Here is a 22,216-nt window from a genome sequence, read left to right as displayed (position 1 = left end):
GCAAAATTAAGACCTGTAGTCTAACACAGCAATTTGGTAGTATTTGGATATGACTTTTAAAAAAAGATTACAGCACAGAATCAAAACAGTTGTGTCTCAGGTGATAGCGTTTAAAGGGAATTAATATAAAGCATGGTTTTCTCACATCTTTTCAAGTCTTGACAAGTAACTGAACAACTTTTCTTTTTGCTGATAAAAGATACAGTGTGATATACCTTCAAAGCAAAGAATCTATACTTTTGCATTTACATCAACTGTTACGATTACTCCTCATCCCCAAAATTCAGCCATCATTCTACACTAGCAATATTCCTGCTGGCCTTCTATAGGATAAGGTGCAAGTTAAAGGATGTCACATGAAAAATTCAGGAAAACAGAACACGACAGGTTTGTATTTCCCAAGACAGTACAGGGAATACATATATTCTCCTCCGCAAGTTCCTCTCTGCTCCCAAATAATTAGTTTTTTAAATTTTCATCATCTATTCAGTTTCTCAGGAGTTTACGCTGAAGAAAGGAAGTTATTCTAACATACTCAAATATATTCCTCCCTCCTTTGTGAATTAACAATTTTACCTCTTCCCTGTCACAGTTCACAGGTACGTTATTGTCACTCTTGTCATTACACACAATAACTTCTGTGATCTGAAAACAAATTACATCTGCATTCACTCAAAAAGCAAAATTAACAAGCGCACACTCAGGGAGGTCACACCTGGATTTCAACCACTGTTTGCTTTGCTTCGGCAAACCCACGGGGCACCAGCCAGCTTCTCGCACTCAGTAGGGTATTCTCTCCACTTTGTTCGCTCTACCCAGTCATCAAGCCAATGCTTTCTAAAAAGTCCCATCCAAAGCCTCATGAAATAAGGAGGAAGGCCCTAAGTGCAGGCCTGGGGCACGCACCTAATCCCCAAAAGCAGTAGCAGGACCTAGACTGTTGTATTTTCCCCTCCCTGACGTAGGTTTGAGAAGCTGAGAGGCGTTGACAGGAGGAATCAAGTATCTAAGCTGGACCTTTTGTCTCCTTTCTTATTGACTGCTTCAGTGGTGCTTTAGCCTACCCTTTTCAGCAAAGCCACAGAGAAGCCTGTATTACACCAAAACTAATGCTTCTTTATTTGACATTTGGGTTGCAATGCTGTAGGACTGATCAGCTGTCACGATTTTTGTACAAGACGCCATTCTAGCACCTGCCACCAACACCCATCACACCTTTATGAGAAGAAGAAACCACAGTTCATGTGCTCCATCACAAGGTCTTCTCTGCTGGGTTTATCCAAAGTGAGAAGCTGTTATGTTACACATCACACTTGATACACTCGAGACATTTTAGCTGAAAGTCCCAACGTGCAAATACTGCCCAAGCTCCTTTGATGAAGTTTTTCATCAGTCCTTTTTTTATGGAGCAGACAATGAGTATCAGTACAAATGGTCCTTTTAAGACCATCGGTGGAAACCAGTAAAAAGAGCTCTCCCGTGCTGCCTAGCTCAAACAGGCTGCACTGAAGGTATCGAAGATCTGTACAAAACATCAGCTGCAGAAGAGCATGCCCTCCACAGAGCATTTAGGTTCCTGTAATTCAAGGAATAAAGCGAGATGGCATCCTCTCATCTTTGCCACCCGACAGAAGTGCAGACCATTTTGCCCTGCTCCATCACCTTCCTGGCAGATGCCTGACAGCAGCCGAGTAGAGAGAGAAATGGGAAAGAGGAGAAAGACATGTACAGGTCAGGAAAGGATGGGCTGGCATTAAAAACTCCCACTGGGTAAGCTCTTTCTGCGGTAGAGTTGGTTTCGGCTGTAATGAAAGTGGCACAAGTCACAGAGTCCAGAAGAAGTAAATACTTGATGTATAAGGAAGGGAGAATATTGACACTTCTTATCAACGAAAAAAGGGCAGGCCTATGAGTTCAAACTCATGACCAGTTTGTGTTCGTTTTTTTTGGCAACAGAAGTGCACAGCAGCAGCAGTGAAATAAGGTGACACTGCTGAACACTTAGTCTTGTCTAACAAGAAAACAAAAATCCTGGAAATACTTCCTGCAGGAAGATTTTTCCCCCGCTTATCTTACTGGTTGGCCCTTGCATCAGTAACTTGGAATGATTTCTCATTTCATAATACCCATGTCAGTCCAATTTTTCAAAGGATGCAAACTTGGTTTGCAAGGAGACAGGCAGGTTTGGAAGATATTTTATTTTATCTTGTTAGGAAATGCTTTGGCAAAAACATATGAGAAAAACTGAGTGACAGATAAGCCCGAATGACTGCTCTGCGTCAGCAAAGGACTAAATTTAGGTTTCTAGACAAGTGAACTCCAACCAGTGGGTAGGCAGGGAACAGCCTCTGAAAAACTTTTAATAAAACTTTAATACAGTAAGAAAAGGGAAAACAAAAGAAAGACCATGCTGGTCATAATCAAACCAAGATTATAAGGACCCTAATATAGTCAATTAGTAAAGTGGACTACTTTAAGTGTAAAAATAAGGAAAAAAAAATAAAAAAAAATAAAAGGAAAAAGGCTAAACTCTGTTTTCTCCTATGTTAGAGGAGCACATCCTTCAAGTTGATGCCTGCTCTGAACCCCATAAAGCAATTTCTATCTTTTTGGGCAGGTAGCACTTGCTCTATCAGGTAATGCAGGCTGCAGAGAGAATACCTGGCCTCACTGCGAGATCAGGAGGATTGCACATGAACTGCCTTGAAAGCCAAAGTAACAAAAATAGGCAGGTATAAATCCCACCTCCCTTGCCCAGCTCCCACCCAGCACAAGAAGTCATGCTATGGGCACCCTCATGGCAGCCAGCAGATTCTCTCCACTAGCAGTTGCCTGTACTTAAAACATTCATATTATTTCTTGCAAATAGCTGAATCTTTTGAATTTCAGCATCTGGGAGGTTTATCACATGCTCTACAGCCATCCAGACACTTCTCATGCAATGTTTTTGGAACTGTAATAGGTTTTTCCCCTTAGGGTAACACAGTGAAATCCCTTGCTTTTGCAAATTTGAAAGTAAGACATGAAATAAAAGTTCAGGTTCAAGCTCTTAAAAGCAACAGTGGTTTTATACATTATAAAGATCTGCATAGGTCAGTAAAATCGAAAGCTACTGAAGTCCTCTCAAAATGGGAAGGTTACCTTTCTGTTCTGTTAAGCATTAAAAAATTAATACAGTGAGTTGTATTAAAGTCTCTTTGAGAGAACTTCGCTGTTATTTTGCAGAAAATTTCATGGACAAGGACAAACAACTATGCTTGATTTCTCTGGGTATGGCAACATCTGACAGGGAAAGAGAGGAAAAAAAAAAAACAGATTTATTTGCTGAGGTTCCCAAAACCTCAGCCAGGATTAGGGCTCCATTGGTTACGTGCTGTAAAAATGTCAATGCAAACAAAGTTTCTGCCCTGAAGAGTTTACAAACAAGCATAGGCAGTGGGAAGGGATACAAACACCAAGTGCCTAAGCAATAAATCCTCTTCATCCACTATTCCCAGCTACCATTTAATTTAACCTTAATTAGTTGGCTTATTTCTTGTAGGCATCCCAGACAAAGTATATCTCGAGGACAAATCTGAAATTGAGGCCCATGGTCCTCCAGATCAACCCAGCCCGCGCACAAGCAGTAACGCTGAAGGTCTTTGAGCACCACGTAGCTAGGAGCTGCCAAAATGGCTTTTCCATCTTCCCATTGCACCCTGTTCAGGCTCGCTCTTTTTGGCAGAAAGCTTACATCAAACGCCGGTTTCACCGCCCAGTTTGTGTATGTTTCCCAACATCCACCCCTCGCTGCTTCGCCCCACGAAGCATACGAGGAGTATATAAGAAAGAAAACATCATGCTACTCTCAAGACCTTCACCTTCAAAGTAAGTCTGTCTAGGGATTTTTTATTTTTTTAATCAGAACAGAGAGCTACAGGATGGGCAGAAACAAGAACAACCACTCTCATCTCCAAGAACTGACCAGAGCTGCAACAAGCAGGAGGACGAGGGGCAAAGCCTACCTACCCCTTTCCCTCTCCCTCATGCACTAAATACACTTCAGTTTTAAGTGCTTGAGTTTTTTCAAGCTTTTCGAGTTCAGTTTTAAGGTTTTTTTAGGTAAACTTCAGTTTTAGACATACTTCATGTTTAAGCTTTGCTGAACCTTACCTGAATCCCAGCACTTGACCTTTTTTTTTTTTTTTTTCATTTTAGCATTTGATTTTAGAAACAACGATCTGTATTTGCAAAGCTTTAACCATGCACTCCCAGCTGTACAAAAAAACAATCTTAGCCATAAAGAGCTTGTGGTTGCGGGCAGGAAAGAACAGCCAAAAACCACACAAAGAATCTGATGAAGTTACAGGTCACATGGAAAGCATTCGAATAGATAAGCAGAAATGCAGAGAAAGCAGGATGGCTTTCCAGCTGTAAGGGGGACCACATCACAGCACTGCCGGGCAATGAAATGCAAAAGAAGAAATTTTTTTTTTTTTTTTTTTTAATGTAACAGAATTTACTTTGTACAAAACCATTCTGTAACACTGGTTTGTAAGGACTTCAGTCCTTGAAAGGACTGAACTTTGTGACTTCAAGGCTCTGGAGTAACACTTCACCAGGTAGTCCAAACTACATATATCCCATAGAAATTAGAGAAGCACCATTCATGCTGGTTATCTGTGAGAGTAAGCCATAAAGAGACTTTCTTTTGTACTGTAACATTGCCACCAATAAATATACCCACAGTGGGACAACCTGCATTATAGCCAATCCTTAGGTCCTCATCCCTTAGACAAACAACCCATAAGCTGTAAAAGAGTTTAAAGAAATCCAAGGATTTCCAGGGAGCACATATCCACCCTCTTCAGCTGAGCTGCATCGCTTCCTTCTATACGGCTGCAGTACAAAAATAAATCAAGCTTCCAAAAACACATCACTTCTCATTCAACAAAGCACAGTGTCCTCAAGGGCACTCCCCCACACTCTAGTTTTACAAAATGTTAATTTATGAAGTGCTTAGAAGTATCAGGAGGATTGAGTTTCAGGAACTAAAGTGCTCCCGCTCTAAACTATACAAGATAAATAAAGATGGGGAAACAGCACGTGGGGGGACTGGAGAGAAGACCAACCGGCCATACACAGATGAATTCCTGCTGGAGCCACGGATTTCATGCAAAGAGAACTAAAATAGCAATGTCTTTCACAAGTTTATTGTTCTCCCCTAGCGTCAAGGGAATTACTGAGCTGGAATATTCCCCTTTTCTTATGAGTGATATATGACATTGCTGTGTTGTATTACCCGTCACCAGCCTCCTCGCTTTTTTGTTATAACAATTATTTGAAAAAAGGCCCCTCTTGGTTTGGCTTGGGGTTTTGTTGTTTTTTTTTTTCTTTTTTTTACCTGTAGCAAAAAGTCTGAAAATGGAAAGAAACAATGACTTGAGGTTTTTTTTATTACTTACATTTTCTTGTTTGGCATTTTTCCTGGGTATCTTCCTACAAAGTTCAGATCTGCAATAACTTACTCTCACACTGTGGTGTTGAGTGAGACACAGGTTTCCTCACACACTTTGTCCCACAAGCTTCACTCATACTGAACAAACTCCAGAACCCACCATTCATAAAATCAACGAGCTTTCTAATTGGTGTATTAATGCCCTCTCCTTAAAATCCATCTGAAAGGAGACTAAAAAAATCCAGGTCAAAACCTACAAACCGCTTTGGCAGGAGAAATAAACCCATAACCCATTTCTTCAACGACGTACATGGAGAAATTTGTATAAATAGAGTAGCTGCAATTGCAATGACTAAAAACTTAAGACAGAAGATGACTGTATGTCCTTCCAGGCATCATACTACTAAATGTAGAACGACTTTCCCCATAACTATACTAATGCATAATTTTACATATCTGGTCAGAAATAGGAGGCTGGAGGAATTAGGAGAAATAACCCATGCCAAGATTATTTTGCAGACACATAGGAAAGTGATACCACCAGCAAAAGCCATCGACCGTGGAAAGGAGAGGAGGTGAGGAAATGAGAAACCACACTTCAAACGTGTGGCTGCAAACAAGTTACCGGCATATTACAGCGTTGTGTTTACTATCACAGCTGAGCTTAGAACTAAAAAAAACCCAGATATTTGTGTACAATCATCTGAATTTATCTTACTTGCTGAAGGTTATGTTTTGTCACTAAATTCACTGCTTAAAAAAAAATATATCCCTCATGCAGCGTTTCCACAGGTGATACTACTTCCCAGCTGCGTCCTGTCTGCAAACAAAACCATATGCTGCCATTCAATTACAAATACACAGGAGTTTCTTTTGGCTGCAAGCAATGGAAAGGAGGTTTAAAGGCATTTTGTGTTGGCCTGGCTGTACGTCGCTTGCCTCCAAAGGCGCAGAGGTAACCCAGCAAGCCATCCTTGGGAAAACCAGACACACACAGATTGCTTTCACAGCAAGGAAAAGAAAAGAAACATCATGACACCCTTCTCCCCCTAGAAAAAATGAAAAAAGAACATATTAAATTGCAAAATCAGCCTAAAATCCTGTCTTTTTTTCTTTTAACAGTGTTGGAAACCTCAGTACCATGGCCTTCACATACAACAGCCCACCAAACAGAAGTCAGGGAGTTGCTACAGCTGAACAACTTGCAGGTTACGCTGCAGCAGAGGGGCCGGGAGCCTAGCTCAAACGCAAGCTAACAGAGCGTCACTGATTTAATTGACTGATGATTTAATAAAATGCTCTGGATATAGATTAACTTGCTTTGCTTAATGTAGCCCAGCTTCCTGGCAGCAGGAACTGGCCCAGCGCTGTTCCTGGGCTGGGCGCTGGGCTCCCAAGGGGCTGCACCCACCGCTGCTCCGGGGTCACCCATGCTCCAGCCGACCCCCCAGCCACGCCACTTCCCTTCCCCAAATGTATCCCATTATCCTCCCCAAAATAACGAAGCTTAACACAAAGCTAAGGTACAGGCTACCATATACATACAGGCATAAAAAAAATAAGCTTAAGCCTTTTTCACGCTATAGTAAGTCCCTTAGCCCAGCTCTGCCAGCCCTGTCTTACTCCAGAGATGAATACCAGGCCAAATACCCGTAGCCTCATGATGAAGTTTCTTCCTTTTTTTTTTTCAATCTTATTGTCAAAAAATCGTTTAATGAATTACTTAATTCCTACTCAAAGCCTGGAAAGAGATGAAGCAGTGTAGGGTTAATAAAAGCAGCGCGGTTCCCCATGCCTAGCAGAGGAAGGCAGCAATCTCTGAATTGTGCACATCTGGTTTCCCTGCTCCCATCTCTTCACCCATTAGTAGATACAAAAAACAAACCCACAAAACTCAAATCACAGCGGCTATCACTCTACAGTCCATATGCCCAATTTCAAATAAAAAAAAAAAAGATACTGTAAAAGTTGGAAAAACAGAAAGTAAAAGGATTATTAGCTAGTTCTAATTATACAAACTGATCTCATCCTCTTGTCATAAGCCTCTTTCCTGTGTCCGGAATCTATTTGTGAACATAAAGACCAGCCTTTTGTAAATGTCCAGGGGTCATCAACACAGGGTAATTAATTTCCCATTTTGCAATACACACGTACTGTCAACCAATTCACTTGTAATAAGATCTAACCCTGCCCTCACTTGTCAATTTTCTCCTTTGATATATTACTAATGGCAAATAATATTTAAGATACCAATTTGTAAAATCTAAACAATGTTTCAAGAGGAGTTATCATGCTGCTGTAATAAAATAAAAATCACAGACCACATCTTCAGTTCAAGTAGCTACATCCTAATAAAGTTAAGAACTAACAGTCGACTTGAATTAAAGTGCAGCATGTACGCAAAAGCACACGTATGTTTATACTCAAATTAAGTCCTCCAACAGGTTCTGGGGCAGCTGTTTCACGTATGCATGAGACATTTATCTCAGGCTCAAATATTAATTTCCAGAAATCCTCAGCAGACATTCTAGATGCCTCTTCAAATGAGTAAAATTCAGTTTATACCTTCCAGTACGCTTTGTAGTTTGAATACACATTTTGGCAGTAAATTGTGGGGAAGTTCTCAATGAGAACCAGCTCACATTTGTAAGACTGATTATTGACTTTGGGTGCTTAATTATGAACTTCTTGAAAAGCCCCAATTTTCAAAGGACAAGTAAAACCAGAATTTTCTGCAGAATCGGAGTCCATCCCAAAGGGTATCAAGCTGGGCAGCCAAAGCAGAAGCATCGTGAGAGTTGCTAGTTACCTTTGAAAGCAAAGATGCATTATATGGGACCAACAGTGCCTCCGGACGCTCAGCACCAGGTGAAGAACAGTGGGGAAGGAAGAACAGGACTTGGGGAGTATTTCACCCAAATGTATAAAAGGATCAACATGATGGATAGTTGTCATCAGCACCGAAATGCCTGCAGCCTTACCTATGCAGTGAGAGAGAGCAAAGCCTCTAACTATTGATTCCAACAACTCTTGACTATAGCATGTGTCCTAAAAACAGCTTTCTCCACCTTACTATTCTCCTGACTCTCAGAGCTGAGTTATTTTAGGAACTACGCTGAGCAATGATGGTTTCAGCAAAAGAAACAAAACCCCCAAGCCCTAGAGCTGAATGATAAGACCCTCCTTCTCTCTGTGTCCCACAAGCCACAGTAGTGGCACTGCGTTCCCAAAAATGCAGGCCTGGAGTAGAAAACAACTCATGAGGCTCAAAGCACCACGCACGTTTTTATGCTGACAAATATTATTAAACATTTCCCAGCATGTGCAAACCAGGTAGTTATCCAATGCATATTTTAATAAGTGCATGCACCAACCTTAACTGCTAAAGCCACACGTAAGAGTTGGAAAAATTGGCATCAAGACCAAGATCCAAGAGACGCCTCCGCCCTCATTTTGGTCAAAGCAGCTTCAGTACCCAGTGTTTTAATGTGCTTTTCCTCTCTGAAGAATACATCAGACTCACTTTTCCCTTTAGGGCTCCCTAAAAAAAAAGTAGGCTCCCTTTAGCAAATGCTCCCAGTCTGCAGCTCTAGGCATCGCGGACTTAGTCAGGGAAAGCCTGGTTGGCATTTTCTTCCACAAGAGGAAAACTTCATCAGAAACTTCAGGTTTCCTTCTGGAGAACCTGTGCTAACCCCACTGCCTGTGGCACAGGACAACCGCATCTGCCACTGCAAAATTAAGAATTGTTTCTTCTTAAGCGCTCCTTTTCTTTCAACTCACAAAACTATGGGAAAAATAGTCTCCTCTAACAAATACTTTATTTAGGTAGTCACAGAATATGCTTGTTTTACTGGAGCATCCCTTCCAAGGCATGACGGTCTCAAAAAATGCACATCATTCACCCAGCAAGTGCACTTGGTACCACATCGCCAGAGATGAAAAATTAGAGCGGCAGCTCTGTTCCCAGGACACTGTATTACATTACACATCCAGGAAATGCCCCTGAAAAAGTAAAACTCCAAGCAACAGAAAGTATTACATCTCTAAAACAGACAAGAGAGAAAACTCATTCAAATCTCATTTTTAAATTAATTAAAGCATCAAATAATAAAAATCCAAATAAGCATAGTTTCTACCCAATTCCACTACCCCACCCTCTGGGTTCGAGCCTTTCTAGCTCATACCCAAAAAAGCAAATGTTGCAAACAGACACCCCACTTTCGCACCTGAAATCATTTCTTTCAACGGCCTTTACAAAGTCGCCTTTCAGACCAGTCCCTCAGGAATCGAACGGGTTAAGTGCCCACAGGTCCCAGTCTCCCCAGTAAATCATTTATTACCCCAGCTCAGGGACAAGCAGCTATGCAGAACCAAGAGCCCACGCTGTGCAGCTGTTCGCCAGCCAGGCAACTCTCTGCAATTACATTGTAACGCAGGATTAAGCTTGGGGAGTGGAAATAGGTCCCTTTATTACCGGGGTTTGGGGTTTTTTTTTCAAGTTATGCAGCTATTTTAAATGTTACAGAGCTCATTAACATCAAGTTCATTAAGCAGTAACCACTGTATGAATGAAATGAAAAGATTATCATTATAAGCACAATTATGGAAATACTAGACCAGCAGGCAAAAAAAGGAACGGGTATGAGAATGCTGCTCCTAAACTCCAGTTTAGCTTTTTTTCTTTCCAGAGCCTTCAGAGGAGGCACACCCAGAAATCAGACGTGATGCAGAGGCTGGTTCCCAGGCAGGAGATAGGTGAGAAGCTCCCGCTGCCTGTGCTGCGGCTCCCTGGAGATTCCTCTGCTGCTGCTGTGCAGAAAAGTCATCCCTTGGGTGACTCCCGGGAAGGGTCTGGCATCTTCTGCAGCAGCAAGCGCTAATCGCTGGAAGCTCACCGTGCTCCAGAGATCAGCAGCAAGTTAAGAAACTAACGCCAAATCAAGCCACAGATTGCTTCTCTTACATGGCAACTGGTGTCCTCCTTTAAACACGGCCCCACGCATTTGGCTAATGAGCATGGACGTTCATGATGAACTTGGAGACCAGCTCTCAGCCAGCCACGTATTCATTCCCGACAAAGCAGGTTTCATTCATAATTTTGCCAAAGACTTCATTTCTTTCTCAAGCTCTGAAAATAGGTATAATTCCCCTGCCCAACCCCACCGAAAAAAGGAAACCCAAATAATTACAATAAATACTTGTCTTTCTACAGTAACAGCAGTTTATGATAAATCCACACAGCTGTTGCTACAGCTCAGTAACACCAAATGATTTGGACCCAGTATCGTTAAAGCACTGGTCTTCTCAGGCAAGACCATGGAAAATGTGAGACACTGCAGAAGGTAAACAGGTTAGAGACAGTGGGAGGAGAAAAGAGGCAGCTTGCAGTGGTTTTCCTTCTTCCCTCCCTCCCTTGACAGAGCTCAAACATGGCAAGCACCCATTTCCAAGCAAGACTCTCGCAGTTTCTTTGCTTCAGGCTAACAGTTTTTGCAAATTCAAGTCTTTTTGGAGAGAATGGGTGTAACTCCATGAGTCAGAACAGCTACTGTCAGTAGTGCAATAACCATATATTCGCTTTTAGGTCTGATCCATCCCCTGATCTGGTTCACCACACTGAGAAGCTGGTGTTAACAGAAAAACAAACCCAGAAGCCTCAACACCACTACCGCTCCAGGACAGACAGACGGACGTCGTGCCGACTGGGAGGCATGTCCAACTGGCAGCCAGCGGGACCTAAGCCCCACGGACCTGAGCTCTTATCCTGACTGGCTTCCATGGAAATCTTCAGGGTATAACCACATGCTTGCCCTGGGGACATGAAAGTCATATCTTAAAATAAAAGGGAAAAACAGCTGATGCTCTAAGTGTTACACCATGGCATATGCTTGATGTAAGGGCTGAGACCACACATCCCTTTCCTTTTATTTTTTGCTTCCACTGCAAAGAAGTTTTATTTTTTGGCAAAATAACTTGTTGAATTTGCTTATAACATGTGCTTTGATATCAGCATCCCCTCCTGCTGTCAAGCAGGTAAGCTGGGCAAACCCATTCCCCCAAGCCCCTCGCCTCAACCTTTGCTTGTACCTGAAAGAGCTGCCAAAACATTTAACCTTACTTTAACTGCATGAAGCAGTACAGGTGGCTCCAAGATGTCCTTCAGGTCGTTCCCACACGGAGCAGGGAGGAGCAGGGCAGGTCACGACGCTCAGCTCCTGGAAGAGAGGGAAGAAGAAGGGGTCACCAGATGCAAGGGACAGCACGGCTGCTGGGGGTCCCAACACCCAAACAGGCATCACACCACCTTCACCGAGCGGGATGGAAATCATCTTCTACCTTGCTAGCCATATGGGAGGCATGTGTTGCCTCCCGTGGTAGCCCCATGTGGTGACTCACCCCAGGCTTCCATAAGCACATAGGGGCGATGACCACACAAAGTATACGGCTATATATAGACCCACAGGGGCATCTGGACCATCTAAGAATAATTGTGCTTCTGAGTTGCATTTGTTACTGTCCTGCTATTTGGTTTATCCCCAAAGCTGTTGATCTGCTGTCCATCACCGTATCCCAAGCCTCTAAGTTGGCCTTTACACCCATCTTCAACACAACCCTTCCATGACAGACTTCATCAAGCTATTTGTGAACTCCCTTACGGCAACGTATTTTAAAAGGAACAAAAGCGCCAAAAGTAGATGATGGCAGGTGATGGCCAGCAGATGAAGCCCAAATCTACCAGCAAGTCTCTGCCAAACCCTTCTGGGTTGCCTGCACTCTTCCACATGCTGATTTCCTGCTCTGGGGCAAAACCTACTCAGGAGATTCATCCATAGGGATGAATCTGGTCTACTGAGCACACCTGGAAAGAGCAAAGTGAGTTAAATGTCAAAAGGAAAAAAAGCCCACATTGGGCTTTAGCTTATTAAATGCTGTGTGGGAGATTTTATTAGCTAAATCAAAGTCATCAGGGCACCTCAGGCCATCATTTGGTTACCACACCAGCAAAGGTTGTGGCTACGCACACATCACCGAACGCAAGCACGACACACCGACTGCCTCCTCCTGTTTTACCAGATAGAGGAGACTCTGCCCCTGCGCTCTCCCCGTTGAGAAAGCATCCGTAATCAGGGAATCTCACAGCCTGAGCCAACCTGCTGAGTTCAAAGTGCAATTACAAGCACAGGAGTAACAATGGCAAAACTAGTTACCGGCTGGGAATCAATTGTATTGTGTGAATTAGCTGGGGAATGTACAACACTGGAAGATAATGCATTGCACAACAAACCTCGCTCATTTATCAACACAAGAACAGCATCACCTGAACACCTCAACCTTGATTTTACACAATATTTTCTTAAGATTTATTGCTAAAAGTCTCTTTTATCCATTCTGCTGGTGGGTTCCTGCTGAGAAATGAGAAGTGTTTTGCAAGGTACTACAGGGTACTGCATGCTAAAAGGCAATTTACTACAAATATATAGATTTACACATAAACCAAACTGGAAAAAAGAAAAAAGTTTGCCCTCTTGTTCCTCTTGAAGTATCAGGATTGTGCATGAATTTCTTCATTGCAATCTCACACATTTCCGAATTATATTCTTATGGTAAACTACTGGAGCTGAAAGAGGAATTACCTGAACGCTGAAATCCCTGTCAAGAGCGCGCAAACCCTCTTTGGATTCATTAACCAGTAAAAACCATCCTCGCAGTCACAAACAAACAGACTGGAACTTCCCTCCAGCATTCCTGTAGTATTACTTTCAGTTCCACATTTTCAAAGATGGTTACTGTTTGATAAAGCAATGATTAACTACATTAAGCAAGCAACATTAACCCAAGGCTCCTACTAGCCATCCCATGTTGATCTCCAAAGTAACAGCTCTCTCCAAGGCACATACTACAACAATACAGTGGTTTCATTCATTTGTGAGACACTGATAACTTGGCTTTTAATACCATACTTGTAATATTTTGGCAGAGAAAGCAGGGTTTACTGCTGTTCCTTTGAACCAACAAGCAATACGGATATGGCTAACACTGCTGAAGTAGATAGTGAGTATGCTGTGAATCACTGCAGGTTTTTCATCATATCCACTAAGGAATGAGGGTGTGTGTACGGAGACGCACATACAAAGCTTACTTGGATGCTCATGACTTGGAAAGTATTAGCAAGTGGAGAATATCAACTGGTCTAGCAATAAAAAGCAGTAATACAGATCATAAAATTCTTCCTCTGGGCTTTTTTTTTGTTTGCTTTTATTCTGTAGGAAATTTTAGATTGCTACAGGAAGAAGCAAAGAACATTAAAAAGTCTTAGATATATATTTTAGTTCCGTATGTAAAGAGCCTGCACAATCAGGAAGGCTGTCCACATCAAAGAATCAATTCACCAAAGAACTGATTTCTGCTTCCCATGAAACTGCTATGGGATAACTCCCACATGCCTAAGCACACCCATTTCAGAAGAAGGATTTCCCTGTGTGGATTTCTTCTCCTCCTCTTCCTTTACTGGGAAATCATTACCGAGTGTAAATGGACATTGACGTAGCTCCTCTTTTCTGAACCTTATAAAGATGGTTTTAAAAATTGTTTCATGGGTGAGCTCATTCTGCTTTACAAATAAAAAACTATTCTGTATCATCACAGGAAGATGATGACATATGGTATTTTTACAAGGAAAGCTGTAAAAAGCAACCGGGTTTCTACACTGCCCTGCCAACATTCCTGTATTCCGACCTGTAACCCCGAAAAATTTTTGCCCAAAAGGGCCTATAGTCACGATAGTCACACAGTGCTCACTAAAGTAAATGAGAATGTAAAGGAGAGTCCTTTTGACACTTGCCTTTACTCAATCTATTCTGCTTGGATTTAATAAAAATAGGGGAAAAAACCCATCTTGTTTGCTAGGACAGGATTATTTGATGGCAGATTGCTCATGGTCTTGCTCCCTACATACCGAGACAGCTAAAGCAGAAATTACCCATTCCACTGACGAATTACTGAAACATGTTTAGAGAGGAGAAAGGGAAATAAAGTTTAAGGACAGCATTACAGCTATTTACATTTTTAAAAAGACAAGGTGGATTATATATGTAATTCCTGTATAATCCAAGGTCCTGTGGATTATATATGTAATTCCTGTAATAGATAAGTTCTTTTCCCAAAAAACAGCCCAACGGCTTAGGGGTGATTCGCATCTGATATCTCCTTTACAGGCAGAGGAGCTAAACATCAAAAGGTACTCTCTCCACATTTCTAAGTGAAATGAATGGCAGTGACTAACACAGCGAAAAAAGGAGTTATCCTGTGTTGAAAATCTATTTAGGAGCAATCAGCTGGGCCTCTCAAACACACACACTTGGTAGAGCACCAACACTTGGACCTCAGGGTTTCCAGTTGCTCTGCTGGTTCCTCCCCAGCGAACGCCCACCTTTCCCAAACACTGCCCGGCACAGCGGAAACCACTCCTCAAACTTGCTCTTTTTCCCCCCCTGAACAGAAACCCGTTTTATTTTTCTGAGAAGCGTTGCATGTTTTGTTGCCCTGCCAGCCGATCGCTTTGACACGTCGAACAAGTTATCTCACCATCTGGTTGCAATTGCCATCACAAAGCTTTCAACAAATTCAAAACACAGCACCAAGATCAGGGCACTAATGATCTAGATGAACTGCTGATTATTTGGGATTATTTGATACAGCTGGAACCTTTTGATAGCCAAAACACCCAAACACAGCCAATCCCACAGCTACAGCACCCAAACAAACCTCTGGAGTATTTCCGAGTTTTGGCTGTTGCCCACTATAAAACCTCCTCATGATTTTGTATCAAATGATGTCAAGAAAAACCCTACTTCTCCTCCTCATGTCCCAAATTGCTGGGTGTACAACTGCATGCTGCTGTTACCTTTTGCTTTTAATATACAGCCTATACTTATATATCATGATATTCCCATTACAGGACATCCTTTTCCTGCTTCTATGCGTGTCTCAAGAGAAACTGGCTCACAAGACCTTTTCGGAAGTTTGTCCCATGGTCTAAACCGTGTTTCCTAATTCCTTAGGGAAGGGAGCCTGGACACACTCTGCTCGGACAAGGCATTTCCCACAGTCACATGCTACGAAGCCATGTTCAGAGCAGCAACTTCTTCCCTTGGTTGACCTCAAGGGAAAGTCAAGCAGGTCCACACCAAGGCTAGAGAAGAGCAGCAGCATCCAAGCTGCTACAGCACTCAGTGAGACAAATCAATGGACACATGTTGGCAATATAAACGGAAGAATAAAAAAATATTTGCCTAAAATCTGCTTTGCTTTGAACAAGTGTAAATGCAACATGGATCCACTAACTGCTGCACCACACTACATTTTTACCAGCAGAGCAGAGGGCAGATTGAAGCTCATCACATTTTGACACACACACGCAAGGTTCCTCTAAAAGTAAATGATGGGTTTTGTTTAGAGGGCAGCATCTGACTTGGCATACTGGATGAAGAAAAGTCAAGAATTTTAAAACAATAGAAAGTAAAACATATCCATATTTCACATGATTGTACACATTGCAGAGCAAGCAATAATATTAAAGATGTTAACTGGAGTCCCATTAATCCTGATTACCAGGAGTTGGGAGGCAAAAATTCTTTCATATACACTAAGTTAACTTTTGAAACTTAAACTCTTTTGCCAGCATCGCCTTGAACTTGTAGACAGAAATATTCCCATGTCGTTGGAAAAGGGAAGCAAGGAAGCACCCAACCAAGAGCGCTTCCCTGCTCACTCTAGTCCTGGACAGACAAAAATTTTCTCTCTAGAACTTGGAGATCTGGACAGAACTGAAAGAAGTTTTGGGTTTGCTTTTTACTTCCACCAGCAATCGCAAAGCAGTGAAACAAAGAGACTGGGGATGTGTTATGCCTCTCTGCCTTGCCTCTTGACAGCAGCCTGAGCTCCATAAACTCCTCTTGTGCAATAACCCCCAGGAACCTGTTTCCCCAGGAGAAGACAAGGTGCCATGAGCACTCTGCAAGCAGTGAACCCCCTCCGACCTCTGAGAGCACGGTCCTGCACAAGTGCTCTTGAAAGGCATACGATTGACATTTTGAAGGCTGAAACCAGAAGAAAAAGAAACTGGAAAGAATAATAATATTTTGTGACCCCTTGCAGTTTTTACTAATAATAAAAGCAGGACTTGGTCCAGAAATTTGATCTTCTTTAAACTGAAGTATGTCACTACGTTCATTCTAAATAGCAACTGCTTCCTTCCAAACAGTCTTGTAAAACCACATCAGGATTGAGATAAGGACTTCAAACTGTTTCCACAAGACCATCACGGCTGACTGTCTGTGGGAGATATTAAAACTTAACTCTTGGAGAGTTTAAAATCTGTGCAACGCATTAACCCTTCATTGAACCACCATGGCAAGACCACCATCCCCCTTGTTACTGGGGAACAATATCAGAGTGATCAGCTAAAAAATAAAGCAAACAGCAGCAAGCTGCAATAACCTGGCCCACAGCCACTCCTAAAACACAAACTCTTTTAATTCTGCAACAGATTCTTCTCCTTCCCCTCTCCTTTTTTTTTTTATTTTTTTATTCTTTATTTGTTTGCTTGCCCTTCCCTTCCAGGGAGAAAATCCACAAGAACCATCTCTCCTCTATCATGACATTCAGGTTAGAATCTGAATAAGTTGTGCCCCCTTGCTAACACGGGCCAAAGCCCAAAATAAATCCCCTTCAGAAGACCAGAAAACAGAGGAAGCACAAACAGTGAAGCCAAGGACTACTTCAATACGGCCATCATCAAGAGCTACCAACACAGTCTCTCAATGCAAAGGAAAATGCCGCTTAACCACATCTCCCACTTAACAGAATGGGCCTATTTTCTTTGAAATACTGGGTGCAGCTCACGAGCAGGACAGGCTAAACATTTCCTGGGAAGGTGACACGTCACCCCCAGAACAGGATACGACCCTGATAAAAGGCAGAGTGGTTGGAAATAAGAATCATGTGAAAATTCTGGTTGGAAGGGCCCTTTGGAGGTCATCTGGTCCATCACCCTGCTCAAAGCAAGGCCATGACATCAAGGTCATGACATTATCCCCATGCTTTCATTGTTCAAAGTTGTCCCAGTCAACTGTGGCCTCTGTCTCAATTCCCACGTGTAAAAATGAGGCTCATCGAGCTCCATCGCCACAGGAATGAAGTCAAAATCATCATCAGTTGCAAGGCACTCCAACTCCAGCCATGTAGCCTGCACAATTCACTTATTTAATCTGACTTTCCCCATGTACCAAATTGATTTTCTCCTTTATTTTCACACAGTTTAAAAAAAAAAAAAAAAAAAAAACAATAAAACAAAGAACTTTTACTGTAGTTAGAAACCTTGTGATAAGGAAGGGAACACATACATGTTGAAACCAAGTACCAGCATACAACATGCACTGACACATTAATACAAGCTTTCTCCTCCATGTTAAGGATCATCTTGGTATAAAATACAAAGTGCAACTCTATATTCCTGTCTGCCACGGCAGCTCCAGCCAAGACCAAGGTCTCTCCGTGCGAAGCACCATGGAGGCAGGCAGCAGGAATCCCTTTGCCACCGTGTTTACAGGTTAAACAGATAAATGCTGGGAGGGGACACAGAGAGCCAGAAAATGAAGCGACCCACCCAGGGCTTTACAGATGGCTGCCAGCACAGTCTGTAATCCGGCTGGTATCGCCTCTCCACCCACACAGCAGCGACGTCCCCACTTTCTTCAAAAGCTGGCTGCCTCCATCCACCACCGCACAGCTGCCCGGCTCTGCCGAACACCAGCCGGGCAATGGCGGCATTAAGTCACTTTACTGCCAGAATCAACGTGTCACTGCAGCTGCGCAGCATTTAATTATATAAATCAGGAGATCTGTATAATGGTCCTAAACCAGTAATGAAAGAGAAGGTCTAATGATGCAACAAAAATCTGCAACCCAGCGCTCAGATTACAGGTGGGTTACACAACAGCTCAATTAAGCATTTAGGCAGCTAGCTGCAGACTTGCATAGCACAGATCACGTTTTCCCCGAGCCATCATCTGACTCCAAACATGTGAGTTCCACTCAAGTACACCCCACCTACCTCCCCTGCCCCAGCAGCTCAAGGCTGAAGGTGAGGAGCTCAGTGTTTGAGCAGCAGTGCCATCCACAGCAGAGCAGAAGAGATGCTCCAAAGCAAAGCCAGCCCTTTTCCCAAATCTCCCGCCCAAATTCACATTCAAACTCAACGGATACATCTAAAGTCTGCCCTAGCAACCCCTTCTATCTCACAAGTAGTGCTCGCTCCTCTCAGAATTAACATCCCATTATATAGAGATGACATAACTCCAGTGAAACCTGTTCAGTTTACAACTGGGGCAACTTTTGCACCGCGTCGTGCAATTTAACTCCCAGCTGCAGCCTCGTTTAAGAAAGCATTATCAGCACAGGGTCAACAGAGAGAGATCACCCATCAACTCTGACAACAAATGAGGCAATTTAGGTATTTGATGAGCACTCAGCATGAACGGTTTATGCGGAAGAGAACGCTCCTACCCTAAGACTTCTGAGTGTGGGTTTTTTACTGAATAGGCTCAAATACTTCCAGATAATAGTGATTCCTATTCATAGTATTGATACGGCGTAAGGGAGAAATCATTTGGTTTGAAATATTCTTTTACACTATATTGACCTTTTATGTCAATAAACATGGTACCACATTGCAGCTTAGCAGCCTAATTTTACCTTCTTTTTGTAAAGCGCTCAGATGAAAAGCACTATACCAGCATCAGGGCTGAGAAGTATTATTTGGATTTTGAAAAGCAGTTAAGTGTCATGGTCAGTCCACATGTTCAATATTGAAAGGCTCAAAAGAAAATTGACAGCACCAAAACTGCAACGGTAAGGAAGTGTGATAGTATCAGCTTGGAAGCTGCTTACCAATATTTGCACGTGCTTGTTCAAACAAAAGCCTCAAGAAGAGATGCTGTGCCTTGTCTAGAAACCCTTTAAAATGACTAGTATGTTCTTATTAGAGAAATGCCATACTTGTATTCCCCTTTCACCTCTTCATTGTTATTTTACCTTAACAGTAAAATAAACTGTTAATTCTATTAAAATCCAGATTGGGAACTTTTTACTTCCACATACTACCTTCCTTATACACCGTCCCTCCTCCACACCTCCAATGCTTTCCCACCCACACCGTGGTCCATGAAAGGCAGAAGCGATGCCGGCAGCAAAGCAGGCAGTGAGTGAGGCACGGTGCCGTAGCGAGGAGGGGAGAGCTCGTGTGATTTTCAGAGATTATTGAGGAATCTCTGAATGAAGCCTCTGGGCCCATCCTGTACCGAAGGGCCTGCAGCTTGTTTCTGGGTGTATTAACACACGTGGTCTGTGGTTACAACGCGCATTGGCACATACTTAGTTCTTATCCATGCGAGCTTTTGCAAGGCAGGGTGAGTAGGTAGGCACTTCACAACTGAAGCCACAACGCTGTTCATCACACAGATATCACTGAGTGCACAATGGCAAAGCTCAGAGAATTAAACTGCATTTGTGTTTTGTTTCCTTTATGTAGAGAATCATTTTTGCCAAGGCAGAAGGTAGCACAGGGTGCTGTTACAAGCCATTTGTAGCAGATCTGCAGTTACTACATCAAGGTGGATGGCTGGAAACCACCAGCGTACAATCACAGAGCATCTTTTACCCTGCAACCCCTTCAGCAGGTTGCCTGATTTGCTTTCCTATAGCTTGACTTTTTTTTCCACCCCCCCTCAACAGAAAGATTGTTTTCATTCAGTTGCTTTTCTTTTTCCCCTCTAAAGACGCAGACACCTGCAATAATAATATCTTTAGAGGCGCAGGTCATAGTAACGCAGTATATTACAAGTAGAAAAGCAAAGGACATTATTAAATAGCATTAGCACATGGCACAGATTTTGCCCAGTACTTCCAAAACTCCCGAGTGCATGCCAGGGGGGAAGCAAGCTTTCGCCACCAGCAAAAAGATTCCCAAAACAAGTCAGCAAATGTCCGTATAACCTGCATCTCAAAGCCTGCTGAATTAACTGAGCCTGCTACTGCTCTGCATTCACGCAGCAAAGTGAAATCCTGGCTGTGCCTGCATCCTCACACATGGGCTGGAGGTGGCCAGAGTGAGACCTACTCATTTTCTCTGCACAGTGCACTCTTCCCCACTTTATCATTAATCAAGAGTTACAACCAGTCACCAAACTAGCACTGCAATGACTTCACTACCAGCTGCTAGGCATCCTGGAAAAAAACAAAAACAAATTACATTAAGGCTACCATCATTTACTAAATCCTACTACAGGTACACTGGGCAATTAGGCAACTTTGCTGACATATCTGCCAGTACTTTCCTTCATGGACTTACGGCATCTCTCCTCCCAACCATCCCCTAAAGCAAAGGATCTTTAGTTAAAAGCAATGACAACAGTTTTCGCCCAACAGAACGCCCTCCCCCTCCTCACCCACCCCAAGCAGGTACAGCAAAGTAGCTTTTTGCTCAGTGCAAGGAGCAGTGAAGGAAAAACAAGAAGTTAAAGCCGACTCTAATTGCTGAGGCACACCCTTCTTCCAGTGCACCTGTAAACGACCGCTTGTGCAACACCGCCTGAGTGTCAACAGGAGCTGTAGGCACTACCCAAGCACACACATGGCAATAAAGCAAAGGCACTACCCACATTTTCACGTGCATGTAGGGTTTCCAAGTCCCTATCTACTCATCTACAGCTATGCAAGTGGTGATTCACCTCTTGCAAACACAGCCCCGAACTGTTTGGATCTCCCCTTTCCCATATTCCTGCAATTGTGGCTAATCTTCTGGTCAGACATTGCCTGCCTCCTTCAGGACTTGATCGTCATCCTGCACAGCACCAAAGTGGGTTACCTGGTAACAAAACAAATAAATAAATAAGGAAAAACAAATTAAAAACCAAATAATATTTCACTGGTCTTCCTGAGCTGGAATAGCATGCATAGCTTTTTCGATACAGCATGTATAGCCTTTTCAATACTTCTCGGGACCAGGAAAGTTTTTGCTCCTTGCTTTGCTTCAGCTGACCACAGCCTGCTTGTGGTAACACATTTGGTTATCATCCAACCCAGGGCTTTTTTTACTATGAGTGGGGGAAAAAGGACAAAGGAGCACATAGAGATGATGGCCACAGGGAGCACAATGCCAGTGCTAAAGTCTACCTGGCCAATAGCCCATACCATAGGCACAAGCAGTCCTTGTAAACAGGCTGTGGGAGTTACCCAGATCCACAGTCCAGCCCCAGCTGCCGTTCCTGAGACCGTCCTGCATGGACATGCAGGAACTTTTCCACGCACGTGATCCATGCACACAGGGTGCACGGAGCAGCGGCACAATGCCAGGAGACCGAGGCTTTCAGAAAGCACCATCTCTCTGCACACAGAGCGCATCTTGCGGAGGGCAGCAGAGGAGCTTTTCCCAGCCACACACAGATGCTCAGTAGTTTGCCCCCACAAGGAAGCTTCAATGGCACAGATTTAATCATAATCTACCTGCTGCACCAACAGTGTAAATAAATCCCCTATTCAACAACATAGAGGAATAACCTCAGCAGCAAAAGTAGAGCTCTATAAACTATCATTTCTTGAGAGAGATACCTGTCCCTAACTGTGCCCAGACTGACTGGTCCTCAGTCAGTGTCTAAACCCCTGATCTAGTTGTCTGGTTTTAGGACACCAGTTTGCTCAACACTTTGTTATTTTTCT

General features: G+C 42.9%; 1 protein-coding gene across 1 annotated transcript in view; it reads right to left on the bottom strand.

The window, feature by feature from the left end:
* The window catches only part of AKAP13 (A-kinase anchoring protein 13), a 200,893-nt gene that overhangs the window by 158,056 nt on the left and 20,621 nt on the right, over positions 1-22,216 (bottom strand). Inside the window, exon 2 of the mRNA XM_075159879.1 lies at positions 11,559-11,655. The gene's annotated coding sequence lies outside the window, so the exon portion shown is untranslated. The remainder of the gene's footprint in view (positions 1-11,558; positions 11,656-22,216) is intronic.

This window comes from Calonectris borealis, chromosome 11 (assembly GCF_964195595.1).
Source record: "Calonectris borealis chromosome 11, bCalBor7.hap1.2, whole genome shotgun sequence".
Taxonomy (NCBI): domain Eukaryota; kingdom Metazoa; phylum Chordata; class Aves; order Procellariiformes; family Procellariidae; genus Calonectris; species Calonectris borealis.
Note: the sequence above shows the minus strand (reverse complement) of the source record. Positions and strands in the feature narration are given on the sequence as shown.